The sequence below is a fragment of the Bos indicus genome, chromosome 17 (assembly GCF_029378745.1).
Source record: "Bos indicus isolate NIAB-ARS_2022 breed Sahiwal x Tharparkar chromosome 17, NIAB-ARS_B.indTharparkar_mat_pri_1.0, whole genome shotgun sequence".
NCBI classification, from domain to species: domain Eukaryota; kingdom Metazoa; phylum Chordata; class Mammalia; order Artiodactyla; family Bovidae; genus Bos; species Bos indicus.
This window is the reverse complement of record NC_091776.1, coordinates 38,787,694-38,809,462: the sequence shown is the minus strand read 5'-3', so window position 1 is coordinate 38,809,462 and position 21,769 is coordinate 38,787,694.

Sequence of the window (21,769 nt, the reverse complement as noted above, 5' to 3'; positions counted from 1 at the left end):
GGATGGTTGTTGCAAATTTCTTCGTGTGGGAATCCTTTGTTCTTGCAGTTGTTAGCCTTGAGAATGGGTTTCCTTTATTTCTCAGGCTATATGTAACATCCCTAACTTGTAGCAAAAGCAATAGACTACAAAGGTTAAAATGAAAGAAACAGATCTAGTATGAAATCATATTTGTTCCTCCCTATTACAAAAATGTCTTCCTAAGTAGCTCGGTGGTAAAGAATCTGCCTGCCAAGGAGACTCAGGAGACATGGGTTCAATCACTGGGTCAGGAAGATCCCCTGGAGTAGGAAGTGGCAATCCACTCCAGTATTCTTGCCCAGACAAGCCCATGGACAGAGGAGCCTGGTGGGATACAGTCTATGGGGTCTCAAAATGTCAGCCACAACTGAATAGCTGAACACAAGCACGAGCATTACAAAAATATAATGATTTTAAAAGATGTCAGAACGTTTACTATAGATATTTTTTATTTGTATTTTAATATAATTTTTAAAATAGGAAGTATTAACATATTTTGTTTACTTATATTTGTCAAGCAATACATTTTGACTTGCATTTTTTAACTTATGTGAATTTCCACTCTTAGTTCAAAATATGGATCAGTTACAACAGATTTATCAATGAATTGGTATGAGAAGAAGCACACAAGCAAATATCAATTACATTTATTACATAAATTTATAGTTTGTTAGCATTTGTCAAAGATCCTTACTTGATTACATTCCAGTAATACTCATAAATTGATTTGCAGTACTTAATCCCTAATGAATCTGACATAATAGTCTGCAAATTGTTGCAGGTTTATATGACTCCTTTAGTTAATGAGGTAGTGTGGGCTTTCTAAATGAATGCATCAATAAAACAACTTCTATTCCTCTATATTTAGCAGAGAAAATGATTCACCCACCTTAACTGCTGAATTTAGAGTAAATTTTAAGTCACATAACTTCTAACCATTAGAGAAAACTAGTGCTTGCTGACATGATATATGTTTTATGTATAACACAGGTGGATACATTCATCTTTTGAAAAATCTATTTTGCTAAAGGAATGGTAAACACTTGTATTTCTGCTTCTATTAGATTTTAAAGGAATATAGCAATGGAACACAATTGTTTCTTTTTTTTTTTTCCTTATTTAATTCAACCTGGCTGTCATGGCTATCAACCAGCTATGCTACTATTACAGTTTTACTACATAGACCAGTTCTTGATTTATTAGCTTTCAGACTCAAGCTTTGCTGTGTTGTTACATTCTTTGGCTTACACAGCACCTGTGGAGACCTCTGGTGATACAGGTTTATTTATTATTCATGCAACTTTCTGGGACAAATAGGAGATAGACTGGTTCAGAGGTCATCACCATAATTTAAGGTCAAGCTATTTGACTTCTGAAGTCTCTTTAGTAATATCCTTCTGATTTCCTTGTAAATGGGGCAGTCTAATCAACTAAAAAGCAACATAAAATGTCTCAAACTTTGCAAAGTGAACAACCTAAATTAAAAGGAACTTGTTTAAGACATAACTTTCTTGTTCCTGTTAACTCTTCATTTTACATATTGTTATATCTTTTGTAGAACAGGTGGGCATACAGTAGCTACTGTGTCATTAATCTCTAGCAAGAATGCTCTGAAAAAGGGGGTTTGCCAGGTTGAATTTGACCATTTGTTATCATTAGAGGACTGTTTGTGAAAAACAGAATTTCCTTTTAGCTGACAATGCAGGAACATCAAAGACCTAAATAAACAAAGCTCAGGGAAGAATTTTGGACTCATTCATCATTCTCAAACATGAAGTTACCCTTCTTATTTAAAATCCCCTTCTAGTCCCCTTCTAATTAAAAACATACATGTATTTTTAATATCATACATCAATCATTATATCACACCTACAATTAGAGTGACACTTGATTTGAGTAGATAGCTGCTTTAGAAACAATGAACCAAATTATTTCATTTTTTAGAGATGAGAAAACTGTCTCATTCATGAAACAATGAATTGTATCACACTTATATGGCACCCCACTCCAGTACTCTTGCCTGGAAAATCCCATGGATGGAGGAGCCTGGTAGGCTGCAGTCCATGGGGTTGCGAAGAGTCAGACATGACTGAGCAACTTCACTTTCACTTTTCACTTTCATGCATTAGAGAAGGAAATGGCAACCCACTCCAGTGTCCTTGCCTGGAGAATCCCAGGGACGGGGGAGCCTGGTGGGCTGCTGTCTATGGTGTCGCACAGAGTCGGACACGACTGAAGCGAGTAGCTGTAACTGTATAAAAAAAATCAAGTAATGTACCTCAAAACCCCTTTAAGTAATTTGCAAATTTACAAATCTGGTTTGTAAATATAGGGGACTGGAATGCAAAAGTAGGAAGTCAAGAAACACCTGGAGTAACAGGCAAATTTGGCCTTGGAGTACAGAATGAAGCAGGGCAAAGGCTGATAGGGTTCTGCCAAGAGAATGCACTGGCAATAGCAAACACCCTCTTCCAACAACACAAGAGAAGACTCTACACATGGACATCACCAGATGGTCAACACCGAAATCAGATTGATTATATTCTTTGCAGCCAAAAGAAGAAGCTCTATACAGTCAGCAAAAACAAGACCGGAAGCTGACTGTGGCTCAGATCATGAACTCCTTAATTGCAAAATTCAGACTGACCGGAAGCTGACTGTGGCTCAGATCATGAACTCCTTAATTGCAAAATTCAGACTGAAATTGAAGAAAGTGGAGAAAACCACTAGACCATTCAGGTATGACCTAAATCAAATCCCTTATGACTATACAATGGAAGTGAGAAATAGGTTTAAGGGACTAGATCTGACAGACACAGTGCCTGATGAACAATGGATGGAGGTTCGTGATGTTGTACAGGAGACAGGAATCAAGATCATCCCTAAAAAAAAGGAATGCAAAAAAGCAAAATGGCTGTCTGAGGAGGGCTTACAAATAGCTGTGAAAAGAAGAGACTTGAAAAGCGAAGGAGAAAAGGAAAGATATACCCATTTTAATACAGAGTTCCAAAAAATACCAAGGAGAGATAAGAAAGCCTTCCGCAGCGATCACTGCAAAGAAATAGAGGAAAACAACAGAATAGGAAAGACTAGAGATCTCTTCAAGATAATTAGAGATACCAAGGGAACATTTCATGCAAAGATGGGTTCAATAAATGACAGAAATGGAATGGATCTAACAGAAGCAGAAGATATTAAGAAGAGATGGCAAGAATACACAGAACTGTACAAAAAAGATCTCCACGACCCAGATAATCATGATGGTGTGATAACTCACACTAACCTAGAGCCAGACATCCTGGAATGTGAAGTCAAGTGGGCCTTAGGAAGCATCACTACGAACAAAATTAGTGGAGGTGATGGAATTCCAGTTGAGCTCTTTCAAATCCTGAAAGATGATGCTGTGAAAGTGCTGCACTCAATATGCCAGCAAATTTGGAAAACTCAGCAGTGGCCACAGGACTGGAAAAGGTCAGTTTTCATTCCAATCCCAAAGAAAGGCAATGCCAAAGAATGCTCAAACTAGAGCACAAACTAGATCTGACAGAATACACAATTGCACTCATCTCATATGCTAGTAAAGTAATGCTCAAAATTCTCCAAGCCAGGCTTCAGCAATACGTGAACCGTGAACTTCTAAATGTTCAAGCTGGCTTTAGAAAAGGCAGAGGAACCAGAGATCAAATTGCCAGCATCCGCTGGATCATGGAAAAAGCAAGAGAGTTCCAGAAAAACATCTATTTCTGCTTTATTGACTATGCCAAAGCCTTTGACTGTGTGGATCACAATAAACTGGAAAATTCTTCAAGAGATGGGAATACCAGGCCACCTGACCTGCCTCTTGAGAAGGTCAGGAAGCAACAGTTAGAATTGGACACAGAACAACAGACTGGTTCCCAAAAGGAAAAGGAGTACATCAAGGCTGTATATTGTCACCTTGCTTATTTAACTTATATGCAGAGTACATCATGGGAAATGCTGGGCTGGAGGAAGCACAGGCTGGAATCAAGATTGCTGGGAGAAATATCAATAACCTCAGATATACAGATGACACCACCCTTATGGCAGAAGGTAAAGAAGAACTAAAAAGCCTCTTGATAAAAATGAAAGAGAAGAGTAAAAAAGTTGGCTAAAGCTCAACATTCAGAAAACTATGATCATAGCATCCAGTCCCATCACTTCATGGCAAATAGGTGGGGGAACAGAGGCAGACTTTGTTTTTCTGGACTCCAAAATCACTGCAGATGGTGATTGCAGCCATGAAATTAAAAGACGCTTACTCCTTGCAAGCAAAGTTATGACCAACCTAGACAACATATTAAAAAGCAGAGACATTTCTTTGTCAAAAATGGTCCATCTAATCAAGGCTATGGTTTTTCCAGTGGTGATGTATGGATGTGAAATTTGGACTATAAAGAAAGCCGAGTGCTGAAGAATTGATGCTTTTGAACTGTGGTGTTGGAGAAGACTCTTGAGAGTCCCTTGGACTGAAAGTAGATCCAACCAGTCCATCCTAAAGGAGATCAATCCTGGGTGTTCATTGGTAGGACTGATTTTGAAGCTGAAACTCCAATACTTTGGCCACCTGATGCGAAGAGCTGACTCATTTGAAAAGACCCTGATGCTGGGAAAGATTGAGGGCAGGAGGCGAAGGGGACGATAGAGGATGAGATGGTTGGATGGCATCACTGACTCAATGGACATGGGTTTGGGTGGACTCCGGGAGTTGGTGATGGACAGGGGGGCCTGGCATGCTGCGGTTCATGGGGTCGCAAAGAGTTGGACATGACTGAGTGACTGAACTGAACTGAACTGAAATATATGCATACCTGTCAGTTGTGACAATTAGTACTTTTTTATTTCACCTAGCATTTTTCACAGAACACTTATCCCTCTGAAGGCTTCATCTCTATACATTGTAATCATCAGCATGGTTGCTATAGCAAAAAATGGATCAAATTACCCTCACCTCCCAACCCTGTCCTACCATGAATTTTGTATGTTCTATCTATACACAAATAGCTAGTTTTCCCCCATCCTTGGTGTCATGGTGTCACCACTTGGGTACAAGCCATCGTCCTCTTGTCTGGACCACTGCAGAGCCCATTTTGTACCAAACAGTCAAAATGTAAGTCATATTTCAGGCGGACCTCAAAGATATTGCCTGTTCAGTTCCAGACCACTTCAATAAAGACAGTCACATGAAGTTTTTGGTTTCTCAGTGCAAATAAAATTTACATTTACACTAGACTGTGGTCTAGTAAGTGTAGCTAATTATAATGTCAGGATAATCCCCCTTTAGTGCCTATGATAGCGTCACACAACTGCTCAGAAGTGGGAGTCCTCACTCCTACATTCCACCTAACCACCATAAAACCCCCAAGCCCGTCTCCTTTCCATTTTTTTCACCTTTCTGTTTTTGGACTTGTTTGAAAGCCACTGTATGTTGTCAGAAAACCTCATTATGTGAGTAATAAAACTTATACACTCTAATTGATAAGCAAGGCCATCAGTCTCAACATTGAAGCCAAATTTTGAGAATGGGGATGTGTTCATCCTGGTTTTGCAGATTGGTACTACAATTTATTATTTGGGGGAGATCATTCCCTTAGAAGATAAGTACTAAAAAGTCAACAGTGATGTGTGCAGAGAAATAAGAGTCTTCATTTTGTATCTTTAGGAGGAATCTAATAACCAGATGATAGTGAAAATTCAATTAATTAGTTTCAGTGTAATGTGCATTCTCTATTAGTCAAAAGGTAAGTCTTCGTATGTTGTACTGTGCTGTGCTTAGCCGTTCAATTGTGTCTGACTCTTTGCAACCTTATGGACTATAGCCTGCCAGGCTCCTCTGTCCATAGGGATTCTCCAGGCAAGAATCCTGGAGTGGATTGCCATGCCCTCCTTCGGGGGATCTTCCCAACCTAGAGATCAAACATGGGTCTCCCACATTGCAGGCAGATTCTTTACCATGTGAGCCACCAGGGAAGCCCAAGAATACTGGAGTGGGTAGCCCATACCTTCTCAAGGGGATCTTCCCAACCCAGGAATTGAACCAGGATCTTTTGCATTGCAGGTGGATTCTTTACCAGCTGCGCTACCAAGGAAGCCCAAGTCTTTGTATAGCACTACACAAATATATTTATAATTGTGTACTGATACCAAGCCATGAAACATTTCTTTTTCAGATAATTGTTCTTTCATAAATGAGGAAGATCAAAGTTATTATTGACAATAATCAATATTTTAGTTATATTTATTATGTTGTATTTATATTATGATTATATAATTATATTTAGATATAATTATTAATATTTTGACTTTTAAGCATCTTAATATGATTTTTATGACTTTTCTATCACTATCCTACAAGCTTTTTAACTTTTCCTCCCCTGAATAACAATTGACAAAAGCAGGTATTTCCATTTTACAGATAAGAAAAAACAGGCATAGTTTTTCTGAATTATGGTTATTTAGTGAATATATATTCCCACATTTTGATCTATAGCTATATTATAGAATATGTATGAGTTTATATTGTATAAAATAACATTTTATGAGTCTGACAGAAACAGTACTTTGAGCCCTCAAGCAAATTGCCTATGAAATAAAATGTTGAAATATTGCTAGAAGCTGGTAAAGTATTTTTAAATGCAACATTTTGTCAAATAGTTGCTCCGGATGCTAATGAGATTGTTATTAGAAAAGAAAGTGCATTAATAAAACTAAAAACGCTCAAAGTTTGATAATTTTAGCACCAGAGTTGGAAAGAAGACTCTGTTGTTCAATTATGAACAGGAAAATCTTAGTTTTTTTCATCCCTAGGTTGAGAATTGTCACGCTGATACAATATGATAGGAGGGTGTCAAGCTGTCCTTTGGAGTTACATTTAATCTGACCCACATGGAAAACTTGTATAAAAACATAATTTTCCTACTCTGATATAAGGGGCAACTACAAACTTAATTTGAAGCAAATTTTTGCAAGAGATGAGGATACATTAGCTTCTCAGATTCCTAAAATGACCATCTTCATGTCAAGTTCTGACAATTGAACCCAGGAGTGAGATCATGGTATAAGCCAGCATGCTGCTAAGTCACTTCAGTCGTGTCCGACTCTGTGCGACCCCATAGACGGCAGCCCACTAGGCTCCTCTGTCCCTGGGATTCTCCAGGCAAGAATACTGGAGTGGGTTGCCATTTCCTTCTCCAATGCATGAAAGTGAAAAGTGAAAATGAAGTCGCTCAGTCATCCCTGACTCTTAGCAACACCAAGGACTGCAGCCTACCACGCTTCTCTGTCCATGGGATTTTCCAGGCAAGAGTACTGGAGTGGGGTGCCATTGCCTTCTCCTAAGCCAGCATACACAGGCTTAAAAGGTTGGAAGCCTTAGATATAAGGATAAGGTGAGTTTGGTGCTGGAATATGAAAGAAAGGACATATTTACTTATGTATTTTACAATGATACACTGTAAGGAGAGAGGGTAGAACATGTTGCTGAACACCTTTAGAATTCTCCTGAAATGTCACTGCCTGGAAAGCATCTCTAGATTGGTCACCCGTTGCACCCAGCACATCATAAGCCACCCTCTAAGAGAGGGCAAGTTCTGTTCTTCATAGGGTGTCAGACAATCTGGGTTTAGATTCCGTCTCTACCACATACCAGATGGGAAAATATGGGGAAGTTATGTTACTTAACTTCTTTGTACCTCAATTTCCCCTTTTACAAGTTAGAAAACAATACTGCTTATTTCCTAGGTTGATGAAAAGTTTTTGTTCACACATGTAAAATACTTCAAACAGCACCTGCCACATAGCAATCTCTTGATAATATATTAGTATGGCAGATTTTAAAAATAATAGTAGTTTAGGCATATCATTGGATGTGTATGTTTACCTTTACTTTTCTTCCACGTGAGTATAAGCATTTGACAAGGTGCTTTATAGATAACTGCACCTGCAGGTTCTACTTGGCAGCTTGTGTGTTGTGAATGGTATCTCTATTGTTGGTAATATTCAACACAGATATTGACTGATCACTTTGGCTCTATAATAAACATTTAAAAATAATCAAGAATACAGACTTACCTAAGAGAATACCCTAAGATTTATTAACCTAAGAAACCCCAAGATAACCTGTTAGTCACAATATAAACAAGTGAGATTCAGCCTGTGGGAAAACAGAAATTGCCTGCCTCTCTTGTCTCTATGGAAATTTTTCTTATAAATACAAATGTGTTTTGTAATGATTCCAGCTGCCGTGCTCCTCAGTTGCTTCTAGTTCCCTAAGACACTTGTTTTTCTAACCAGATTCATCTCCTAGATTGACATTTGTCTGGATCAACTGGAGATCATTAGAGAAACTTTACAATGTTGTGTTGGTTTCTGCTGAATAGCAAAGCAAGTCAGCCATAATTATACATATAATCACCTCCCTCTTGAACTTCCCTCCCCTCCCCCCATTTCCCCTTTTAGGTCATCACAGAGTGCCGGGCTGGGCTCCCTGTGTTATATAGCAACTTCTCTCCAGCCATCTGTTTTGCGCATGGCTCAGCCATAAAAAAGAAAAAAATTTGAGTCAGTTATAGTGAGGTGGAGAATGCTCTTACCTGTTCACACCAGGCTTGATGCTGAGTTAGAACCAGGTTGCATCAGCTAGTGTCCACACCGCCAATGAGTTTATAGATAATACAGTTTACATTACAACTGTTATGTTCATTTACTCAACAAATGACAACCAGGCGCATTATACATCCTATTTAATGTTGAAAGGCTTATGAAGACAGTATCCTCAAAAAAACAATTAATTTTACTGTCTTTTTTTCCACCTAGGGAACAATTTGGTATTAAAAACTTAACTTTGCTATATGGCAATTGTCAAGAGAATGCATAACAGCCAGACAATCAAGCTACTTATGGTGAACTTAAGACAGATGATCTTTGCAGTACACCTAGATGAAGTTCTTTAAGGAAAAAGAAAAAGATGTACTCCTGTTGCTCTGCTTTAGGAAAACTATACCAATAACAAAATAAAATAAACTTGCAAATAGTTTTTCTGTGACTAACAGAGCTTGGGATTGAGCTACTACTGTATATGAGTTGACTCAATTTACAGGTCTGTAATTTGTTTGCAAGGAGTTGAAAAGACAGATTGCAGAGCAGCGTAATGTTCTCCTAGAGGGGATGTAAGAGAGTGATGTAGAGTCAGTCCTTGTGGACAAACATTGCATAAAGGAATGTGCATCATGGTCTGCTTTGCAGGGTGGATCACAGCATCAAAGGCCTAATCTTTGCACAGGAGCAAGTCCTGCTCCTGATCATCACATTATTCATCCCTGCAGCCCTGTAGAGAAACCAGATCATATCCATTTTCCAGAACTGGTACCCAGACATACTACTGCACTAACAAGGAAACTGGAAACACTGCATAAAACCAGAATTGCTTAAATACTACTAAAATATTTATATTTCACCAATTTAAATGAAAACAGAGGAGATGAAAAGATAATAACATAAAAATAAATGGTTTAAGAATGTGTTGAACTCCTATGGTGATCTACACAGGTTTCTAGAAAATGGTGTAGTGCAAAACATCAACAGTGACAAAATGCCTAGACGGTACTACAAGCAGGTGTGCAATTCAGTTTTCCATAATCAAGTATTCCATAATCAAGCTTTAGGGCTGCTATTGCAGAGTAGTAGGTTGGCAAGCCTGTTAGACATCACTTTCCTCTCTCATAGACACCTCATTGTTTGTCATCCCTTCAGTTCTTTAAGTGCTTTAAGCAAACGTTTCTTTTTCCATTTTTCAATGGAGACTGAACCCATCAATAACCAATTTAAGCAAGACACTCCTAAAGACTGCAGTGAAATGATTGTTCTGCTGTTTTTCTAAATATCCAGCTAGTTTGGCATCTAAAACTTAGCCTTTTCCTTGATTGTTGAATAACTCTTTGGATAGACAGTGTTTCTAATTAACTAAATCAAAAACTGGAAAGACACATTTTACATTTGGTTTAATGTATTTGTTAAACTGTCACTCACTCTTATTCATTCACACAGATGATTTGGGTCCTTTTTTTCAATAATAATTGTTAAAGCATGAACAATTATATTCTTGCTAAATACTAAATATGGTTTAATTTTATACAAAATAAACACTGTGTTATTTACTGAAACTGATTATAAGTCAAAAAGATGGGTTTTTCCATTTAAAAATGTTTGTCTGATATACAAGATAAAACCTAAATAACCCAAAAAACTCAATTAAATATATATATAATATTGGATCTTTAATATGATAAATGTCATCATGACTATAATTCTTACATAACAGTATGCTATAGCAAACATTACATATATTAATTTCTCTGAGTTATAAAGTCATAATCTCAGTTATGTTATTGCAAGGGGATAAACTTGAAATAGAGAAACAGCTCAAGGAAGCTGACTTCTACTAACCCACTTGCAAGAGGGTTAGATATAGTTCTTACAGTTTTCATGATATCTGTTTTTATATCATGCTCATATGTTCAGTCACATCTAATTTTCACTGATTTTTAAAAACTCTGTTAGGCTTGATTTGTACTTGATCAATTCAATTAACTAACATTTTAAGCAACTAGCAATAATGATATAAGTTTAGCGCATGAAAAATTACACCACTACATTGTGTTTTGCCTGTTTCTAGCTCTGTCCTAAGGAATTTATGTCAGAGGTCATGTCACATAATTCACAATAAACCAGAGGTGAGCATTATTATCCTCATTTTAAAGGTGAAAAAGAAGGAGAGACTTGGAGTGAGTGTCTTGCCCAAAGACTGCTATTAAGAACTAAAGAGGAACTCCAAATCTTACATATACTCCAGAATTCAAGTTTGTTTTCTGTTGTTTGTTCTTCTTCTTCTTCTTCTTTTTTTTTTTTTTTTTGGATTAATTATCTTTTCATTTTTTAATTAAAAGTTTTGTTTAAACAATTTCAATGGTTATTTTTCATTTATAGTTATTGCAAAATATTTGCTATATTCCCTGTGATGTACAATACATCCTTGAGCCTATATTACACCCAATCATCTGTTCCTCTCATTTCCCCACTGCTATATTGACCCCCTCTTCTCCCCATTTGTAACCACTGCTGCTGCTGCTGCTGCTAAGTCTCTTCAGTCGTGTCCAACTCTGTGCGAGCCCATAGACGGTAGCCCAGCAGACTCCCCCATCCCTGGGATTCTCCAGGCAAGAACACTTAAGTGGGCTGCCATTTCCTTCTCGAATGCATGAAAGTGAAAGTGAAGTCACTCAGTCGTGTCTGACTCCTAGAGACCCCATGGACTGCAGCCTACCAGGCTCCTCCATCCATGGGATTTTCCAGGCAAGAGTACTGGAGTGGGGTGCCATTGCCTTCTCCAATTGGTAACCACAAGTTACCTACATTTGTGAGTCTGTTTCTTTTTGTTATATTCACCAGTTTCTTGTATTTTTCCTTTTTTTTTTTTTTTTGTAGTTTCCACATATTAGTGACAGCATTTGTCTTTCTCTGTCTGATTCATTTCACTTAGCATAATGCCCTCAAGTCCATCAAGTTTGTTTTAAACTTCAAACCATAGGAGCTCATACCAGGCCTTCCTGACAAAGGTAAGGAATGAAGATGAAGTGTTAGGATTACTTTGAGAGTAGCTATCTGTGGGAGTAGTAAAATAATGACAGGCCATGAAGTGGACAAAGAAGAGCATGGTCATTGCACTCTGTACTTATGGGCTATTTCTCAGTGGTTAGAGACAGCAGGGGAAGAGTAAGATGTGAACAAAGCCAAGGTTTAATACCTTGGAGTATACCTTTAATACTGAGGAGTATTTAATACGTTTAATACTGAGGAGTTGGAATGAGACTGAATTTTCATAATGAAAGAGCATTACTTGTATGCTGGGAGCCTAAGGTTCATGTTGCTTCAGATAAATTGTCCATTTGAGAGAAACTACCCATTCATGACCCAGAGATTAGCCCATGTAGTTAAGAAATACTCTTGAAATGCTGATAGCCTGGAGAGAATAAGAAGTTTAGATTGAGAAACTCAGACATAGTGACTATTCAAATACATGAAGAAGCTCAGATTTACCACCCAGAAAAATGAAAAGATCATTCTATATGTAGTATCCAATCAGAGGAGGTACTTATTATTTGTTAATGACCATGGGATGGAGATTTTCCTGTATATGCAAATTACTGTGTATGAGTATGTGAATGGGAGTGTGTGTGTATGTCACAGGGGTGGGGCACTGGCTTGTGATTCTTTCCAGATTGCAGTTTTATATTTTCTATCACCTAACCTTTACTAAACCTTAGATATGTTTCCCCAAGTCTCCTCAGGAGAAAATTTTTGCTTCATATTCACTACATGGATTAATGAATAGACCTGCTAATTCATGAATATAAACACTGACAGGTGACATACAGGTAATGTCTTTATACAAGAATTGTATACATGTTTACTAGTTATTTGCTATATTTATAAAAACTGATCTGAGTATTTTTACAAGGTATACATTTTAAGCATATCATTTGTTAGAACTTTATATGAAGTGTAAATGTCATAAAAAGTTTTATTCCCCCACCCAGTTTGACAAAATAACAGACTTAGAATCTATTTATAGTCATTAAAACTTGTGGTTCAGTTGCAGCCAACTCTTTGCAACCCCATGTACTGCAGCACACCAGGTATCCCTGTCCTTCATGATCTCCCAGAGTTTCTCAAATTCATGTCCAATGAGTTGGTGATGGTATCTAACTATCTCATCCTCTGTCGTTCCCTTCTCCTCCTGCCTTCTATTTTTCCCAGCATCAGAATCTTTTCTAGTATTTTGGCTCTTCACATCAGGTGGACAAAGTACTGGAGCTTCAGCTTCAACATCACCCCTTCCAATGAATATTCAGAGCTGATTTCCTTTAGGACTGACTGGTTATCAAACCAGATAACTGACTTGTTATCTCCTTGCTGTCCAAGGGACTCTCAAGAGTCTTCTCTGATATCACAGTTCGAAAGCATCCTTCAGCACTCAGTCTTCTTTATGGTCCAATTCTCACTTCCATACATAACTACTAGAAAAAACATAGTTTTGACTATACAAACATTTATCAGCAAAGTAATGTTTCTGCTTTTGAATATATGGTCTGGGTTTGTCATAGCTTTTCTTCCAAGGCAAGGGTCTTTTAATTTCGTGGTTGCAGTCAATATCTACAGTGCTTTTGGAGTCCCAGAAAATAAAGTCTGTCACTGTTTCCATTTTTTCCCCATCTATTTGCTATGAAGCATTGGAACTGGATGCCATGATCTTAGTTTTCTGGTTGTTGAGTTTTAAGCCAATTTTTTCACTTTCCTCTTTTACCTTCATCAAGAGGCTCTTTAGTTCCTCTTTCCTTTCTGCCATAAGAGTGGTGTCATCTGCATATCTGAGATTATTGATATTTCTCTCTGCAATCTTGATTCCAGGCTGTAAGTCATGCAGCCTAGCATTTCCCATGATGTACTCTGCGTATAAGTTAAATAAGCAGGGTGATAATATACAGCCTTAATATACTCCTTTCCCAATTTTGAATCAGTCCATTGTTCCATGTTCAGTTCTAGCTGTTGCTTCCTGACCTGAACACAGGTTTCTCAAGAGGCAGGTCATTCTTCTCCAATACCACAGTTCAAAAGCATCAATACTTCAGTGCTGAGACTTCTTTATGGTCCAACTCTCACATCCATACACGACAACTGGATAAACCATAGGTTTGACTATATGGACTTTACTTTGTTGGCAAAGTAAATATGCCAAAGTAAATACTCTATATTACCTTGTTGGCAAAGTAATGTCTTTGTTTTATAATATGCTGTCTAGTTTTGTCATAGCTTTTCTTCCAAGGAACAAGGGCCTTTCAATTTCATGGGTGAAGTCACTATCTGCAGTGATTTTGGAGCCCACAAAAAGAAAATATATCACTGTTTGCATCATTTCCCATGATTTTTCTATCACGTGATGGGACCAGATGCCATTATCTTAGTTTTTTGAATATTGAGTTTTAAGCCAGCTTTTTCATTTTCCGCTTTTACCTTCATCAAGTGGCTCTTTAGTTCCTTTTTGCTTTCTGCCATAATATATAATAAAGCAAAAGAATTTATGTGAAAATAAAAGCCATATTCCAGCTACTTTATGATTTAAAGACAAATTTAAAAAGTGCATATTTGCTTTAAAACTTTTTTATGAGTAGGATAAAAAGTGAGCTACCTTGCTTTATTTGGATAAAATTTCAAGTCAAAATAAGAAGCTCAATTTTAAAACTTCAGAATTTTCTAATTTGTATAACTAAAATGACATTAGACATAGTTTGAAATTTTGAATTGAATTTTTTTCTTGAAAAATCTTTTATTGTACAAAATAAATGTTGTATAAACTTTCCTTTGCAATTTCAAAATAATGTTACAATTCACCTCTCCTGAAGATGAAAATGAAATTCAGTCTCTTAGAAAAGTTAGTACAATAAATATAATTCTATCTTCCTGAATAGATTACAGAAGTGGTTGCAAAGCACAATTTACTGGAGTAATAATTTATTTTCCCAAATGTTAGTTTGGTCCAGCAAGGCAATATCTCAGAGCTTCTGCAAACACTCACTTGTGCTAATAACTTACATAAGGTTATTGGAGCTGAATATTTGTTCCTATGAAGAAATTATTATTTTTTAAAACATGTTATAACACCCATCTTACATTAACTCCTCAAACAAATAAAACCACAAAAACCTATGGCAGGAGCTCCCAAAGAAAGGCAATGCCAAAGAATGTTCAAACTACTGCACAATTGCAGTTATCTCACATTAGCAAAGTAAAGCTCAAAATTCTCCAAGCCAGGCTTCAACAGTATGTGAACCATTAACTTCCAGATATTCAACTGGATTTAGAAAATGTAGAGGAACCAGAGATTAAATTGCCAACATCCATTCAATCATCGCAAAAGCAAGAGAGTTCCAGAAAAACATCTGCTTCTGCTTTATTGACTATGCCAAAGCCTTTGACTGCATGGATCACAACAAACTGTGGAAAATTCAAGAGATGGGACTACCAGACCACCTGATCTGCCTCCTGAGAAACCTGTATGGATGTCAAGAAGCAACAGTTAGAACTGGATAGGGAACAACAGACTGTTTCCAAACTGGGAAATGAGTATGTCAAGGCTATATATTGACACCCTGCTTATTTAACTTATATGCATCATGTGGAATGCTGGACTGGATGAAGCATTGCCTAAAATCAAGATTGCTGGGAGAAATATCAAAATGCAGATGACACCACCCTTCTGGCAAAAAATGAAGAAGAACTAAAGAGCCTCTTGATGAAAGTGAAAAAGGAGAGTAAAAAAGCTAGCTTAAAATTCAACATTCAGAAAACTAAGATCATGGTTTCTGTTCTCATCACTTCATGGAAATAGATGGGGAAACAATGGAGACTGTGACAGATCTTATTTTCTTGGGTGCCATAATCACTACAGATGGTGACTGCAGCCATGAAACTAAAAGACACTTGCTCCTTGGAAGAAAAGTTATAACCAACCTAGACAGCACCTTAGAAAGTAGAAACGTTAGTTTTCTGACAAAGGTCCATCTAATCAAGACTATGGTTTTTCTAGTGGTCAAATATGGATGTGAGAGTTGGACTATGAAGAAAGCTAAGCATTGATGAATTGATGCTTTTGAACTGTGGTGTTGGAGAAGACTCTTGAGAGTCCCTTGGACTGCAAGGAGATCCAACCAGTCCATCCTAAAGGAAATCAGTCCTGAGTGTTCATTGGAAGGACTGATGTTGAAGCTGAAACTCCAATATATTGGCCACCTGATGCGAAGAACTGACTCATGTGAGAAGACCCTGATGCTGGGAAAGATTGAAGGCAGGGGAAGAAGGGGATGACAGAGGATGCAACTGTTGGATGGCATCATCGACTCAATGGACATGAGTTTGCGTAAACTCTGGGAGTTGATGATGGATAGGGAGGCCTGGAGTGCTGTGATCCATGGGTCGTGAAGAGTCAGACATGACTGAACAACTGAACTGAACTGAATAAAGCATAATCTCCCTAAGCCACACTGACTCAGCCATCTATTTGATCAATCATTCAATGAATGTTTACTGAGTTTCTAGTATTTGTGTAATAGTGCTCTTGGCATTTTCTGGGGGTGGGGGGGGGTGGGGCAGCGGTGGATGTTGAGAGAAGACTCAGCATTCCTCAACTTTATGGTCTAATTTTGGAAAGAAAAAGAAAAGCCCATAACAGTTTAATTCATGCCAAAAAATGAATGAATTAAATAATGACAATATATGAAACAAAATTTATCAAGAGCTGCTTAAGTGTCAGATACTATTCCAAGTCCTCGGGATGTATCAGTGAGTCCAGCGTGCAAATCCTTGCTCTGTGGAACTTCTAGCGAGGCAGGCCATACACAGAGGATGAGCTTGTATGAAAGGCATATATTATAATAGCATGTTAAAAGGAGATACATATTTTATGAAAAAAGTATGAATAAAAAAGTGGATGGAACACATGAAAGTCTTGGGAGTGTTGGAAGGATAGCATTTAAAATATAATGGTCTGTATATCTGCGTCTTGGACACAGAGGGGCAAGGAGATGGTAGGATGAATTGAGAGAGTAGCATTGACATACACTACCATGTGTGAAATAGATAGCTAGTAGGAGCTGTTGTGTAACACAGGGAGACCAGCATGGCCTGGTGCTTTGTGACTGTCTAGAGGGTTAGGATGCGGGGGGTGGGGGGGGGTGGGGGGGTGGGAAGAGGCTCAAGAGGGAGAGGATATATGTATACTTAGAGATAATTCAGGTTGTTTTACAGCAGAAACCATCACAACATTGTAAACTAATTATCCTTCAATTATAAAATAGACTGTGTTTAGCTTTGAAATAAATGGTTAAACTATAAAAACAAACAAAAATACAAAGGTCAGGGTAGAGTCAGGGCCTTCAGAGAATGGGTTTACTGCAAACTTCAGCAGTAATGTAGGGAGGAGAGGAGTAAAAGTTGGGTAAGTCTTTGATATACAGATGGAGGCAAGAGGCCTTTCTAGATTAATTTTAGGGAGTATTGTAAATAAAAATCACTCTAAGTTTTCCCTTGAAACTAATTAAGCAGATATTGCCAATTTTTTAAAAAGTTCAGTTAATTGTAATAACCTATGATTACATAATAAGGGGTCATGACTTATAAACAAGATAAAGTAGAACTGTTAGTATTAATTGAATACATTTCTTGATTTATGTCTAGATTAGTCTGATCCTGGGAAGATTCAGTTCAGTTGAGATCAGTCACTCAGTCGTGTCCGACTCTTTGTGACCCCATGAATTGCAGCACGCCAGGCCTCCCTGTCCATCACCAACTCCTGGAGTTCACCCAGACTCACGTCCATCAAGTCAGTGATGCCATCCAGCCATCTCATTCTCTGTTGTCCCCTTCTCCTCCTGCCCCCAATCCCTCCCAACATCAGAGTCTTTTCCAATGAGTCAACTCTTCACATGAGGTGGCCAAAGGACTGGAGTTTCAGCTTCAGCATCATACTTCCAAAGAAATCCCAGGGCTGATCTCCTTCAGAATGGACTGGTTGGATCTCCTTGCAGTCCAAGGGACTCTCAAGAGTTTTCTCCAACACCACAGTTCAAAAGCATCAATTCTTTGGTGCTCAGCCTTCTTCACAGTCCAACTCTCACATCCATACATGACCACAGGAAAAACCATAGCCTTGACTAGATGGACTTTTGTTGGCAAAATAATGCCGCTGCTTTTGAATATGCTATCTAGGTTGGTCATAACTTTCCTTCCAAGGAGTAAGCGTCTTTTAATCTCATGGCTGCAATCACAATCTGCAGTGATTTTGGAGCCCCCCAAAATAAAGTCTCTCACTGTTTCCACTCTTCCCCCATCTATTCCCCATTAAGTGATGGGACTGGATGCCATGATCTTCATTTTCTGAATGTTGAGCTTTAAGCCAACTTTTTCACTCTCCTCTTTCACTTTCATCAAGAGGCTTTTTAGTTCCTCTTCACTTTCTGCCATAAGGGTGGTGTCATTTGCATATCTGAGGTTATTGATATTTCTCCCAGAAATCTTGATTCCAGCTTGTGCTTCTTCCAATCCAGCGTTTCTCATGATGTACTCTGCATATAAGTTAAATAAGCAGAGTGACAGTATACAGCCTTGACATACTCCTTTTCCTATTTGGAACCAATCTGTTGTTCCATGTCCAGTTCGAACTGTTGCTTCCTGACCTGCGTACAGATTTCTCAAGAGGCAGGTCAAGCGGTCTGGTATTCCCATCTCTTTCAGAATTTTCCACAGTTTATTGTGATCCACACAGTCAAAGGCTTTGGCATAGTCAATATAGCAGAAATAGATGTTTTTCTGGAACTCCCTTGCTTTTTTGATGATCCAGCAGATATTGGCAATTTGATCTCTGGTTCCTCTGCCTTTTCTAAAACCAGCTTGAACATCAGGAAGTTCACGGTTCACATATTGCTGAAGCCTGGCTTGGAGAATTTTGAGTATTACTTTACTAGCATGTGAGATGAGTTCAATTGTGCGGTACTTTGAGCATTCCTTGGCATTGCCTTTCTTTGGGATTGGAAGGAAAACTGACCTTTTCCAGTCCTGTGGCCACTGCTGAGTTTTCTGAATTTGCTGGCATATTGAGTGCCACACTTTCACAGCATCAGCTTTCAGGATTTGAAAGAGCTCAACTGGAATTCCATCACCTCCACTGGCTTTGTTCGTAGTGATGCTTTCTAAGGCCCACTTGACTTCACATTCCAGGATGTCTGGCTCTAGGTCAGTGATTACACCATCATGATTATCTGGGTCGTGAAGATCTTTTTTGTACAGTTCTTCTGTGTATTCTTGCCACCTCTTCTTAATATCTTCTGCTTCTGTTAGGTCCATACCATTTTTGTCCTTTATTGAGCCCATCTTTGCATGAAATGTTCCCTTGGTATCTCTAATTTTCTTGAAGAGATCTCTAGTCTTTCCCATTCTGTTGTTTTCCTCTATTTCTTTGCATTGATCCTTGAGGAAGGCTTTCTTATCTCTTCTTGCTATTCTTTGGAATTCTGCATTCAGATGCTTATATCTTTCCTTTTTTCCGTTGCTTTTCACTTCTCTTCTCTTCACAGCTATTTTTAAGGCCTCCCCTTTAGAACTAACACCCAAAAAAGATGTCCTTTTCATTATAGGGGACTGGAATGCAAAAGTATGAAGTCAAGAAACACTTGGGATAACAGGTAAATTTGGCCTTGGAATATGGAATGAAGCAGGGCAAAGACTAATAGAGTTTTGCCAAGAAAATGCATAGTCATAGCAAACACTCTCTTCCAACAACACAAGAGAAGACTCTACACATGGACATCACCAGATGGTCAACACTGAAATTCAGATTGATTATATTCTTCGCAGCCAAGGATGGAGAAGGTCTATACAGTTAACAAAAACAAGACCAGGAGCTGACTGTGGCTCAGATCATGAACTCCTGATTACCACATTCAGACTTAAATTGAAGAAAGTAGGGAAAATCACTAGACCATTCAGGTGTGACCTAAATCAAATCCCTTATGATTATACAGTGGAAGTGAGAAATAGATTTAAGGGCCTAGATCTGATAGATAGAGTGCCTGGGAAGATTAGGGAGCCTCATATATCTCCAGGAAATCATCACAAGTACACTAGTTCAGTAATGTTGATTCTATGTTGTCATACCCCAAGGGTGAGCTACTCTACATGTGACAATACAGCAACCTATTTAATCCCATTGTTAAATACATGTACACACTCTTAAAGCTTAAAAGAAAGAAAATGCATATTGTCTTGAGCCAAAAGACTGATGTTTCCTTCAAGTTCTTCAGCATCTGGTCTCTCTCCATTGGACAGTATAGCTCAGATAAATGACTTGGCCAAAACTAAAGCTACTCATGGATTTGGAATGAGACTCATATCTCTTGGATCTAATTTCAGGGCACTCAGGAACAGCAGTCTCTTAGTTTATGTATTCACTCAAAAAATATTTATGGAGGGGCCAGGAGAGTGAAAAAGTTGGCTTAAAGCTCAACATTCAGAAAACTAAGATCATGGCATCTGGTCCCATCACTTCATGGCAAATAGATGGGGAAACAGTGGAAACAGTGTCAGACTTTATTTTTGTGGGGGGCTCCAAAATCACTGCAGATGGTTATTGCAGCCATGAGATTAAAAGACACTTACTCCTTGGAAGGAATGTTATGACCAACCTAGATAGCATATTGAAAAGCAGAGATATTACTTTGCCAACAAAGGTCCATCTAGTCAACCTATGGTTTTTCCTGTGGTCATGTATGGATGTGAGAGTTGGACTGTGAAGAAAGCTGAGTGCTAAATAATTGATGCTTTTGAACTGTGATGTTGGAGAAGACTCTTGAGAGTCCCTTGGACTACAAGGAGACCCAGCCAGTCCATTGTGAAGGAGATCAGGCCTGTGATTTCTTTGGAAGGAATGATGCTAAAGCTGAAACTCCAGTACTTTGGCCACCTCATGTGAAGGGTTGACTAATTGGAAAAACTCTGATGCTGGGAGGGATTAGGCAGGAGGAGAAGGGGACAACAGAGTGTGAGATGGCTGGATGGCATCATCTACTCGATGGACGTGAGTCTGGCTGAACTCCGGGAGTTGGTGATGGACAGGGAGGCCTGGCGTGCTGCTATTCATGGGGTCGCAGGGAGTCGGACACGTGATGCCCAGGATACTTTTTTTTTTTTTAAGTACACAATTTAAGACTTTTATTATGTTTACAGGATTGTGCATTCATCACCATATTCAATTTCAGAGCATTTTTTATCAGCCCAAAAAAGTGCTCCCCACCCCTGAGCGATCACCTCCCCAATACCCTTCCTCATCCTTGGTCTTAAGTTGCCATTAATCTATATTCTGTCCCTATGGAGCATTGTATTTTTGACATATCATGTAAGTGGAATGATACAACATTTATCCTTTTGTGTCTGACTTCTTTCACTTTTGCATATTTTTCAAGATGCATCTATGTTGTAACATGTGTCTGAATTTAATTCCTTTTTAAGGTTGAATAATTTAACATTGCAGAAAAACAGCTCATGTGCCCATTCATGAACAACTGGATAAAACACAATGTGGTAGGCATATAAAATGGAATATTACTAAGCTCAGACTGTGAGCTTTCTGATAAGTCTCCTTCATACTCACCTCTGAAACTGAATCTGCTTCACTGCGAACCTGCCCTGAAATATCCAACTTGCTTCTGAAAAAAATTACCAAATTCAAAGAATATTGTAAGTGGGCAAGTGTGGAATCAGTAAGATTAATAAAAATGCATGACAGTAGTTATAATAACGCAAGGTACAATGATATATAGATCAGAAATTGTAGATAAACTGGAGGTGACATATAAGAGAGCAAGAAGTCCAATATTGCTGCAAATAACTGATAGATAATCAGAATTACTTTGTTTTTTGTGCTAGATGAGGAAATAAATCAGGAATTTGCTTTTTGTATATGTGTTAAATTCAAATGATTAGGGTACTATTGTTAATGCTATAACAAATTCTCAACAATCTCATGAATTAAAACAATAAAAATTTTTTTTCACTAACATGTAATCCAGTATAGATGTCCAGGTTGGACAATTCTTCCAGAAACCCTTTCCTTAAAACTGACTCTACT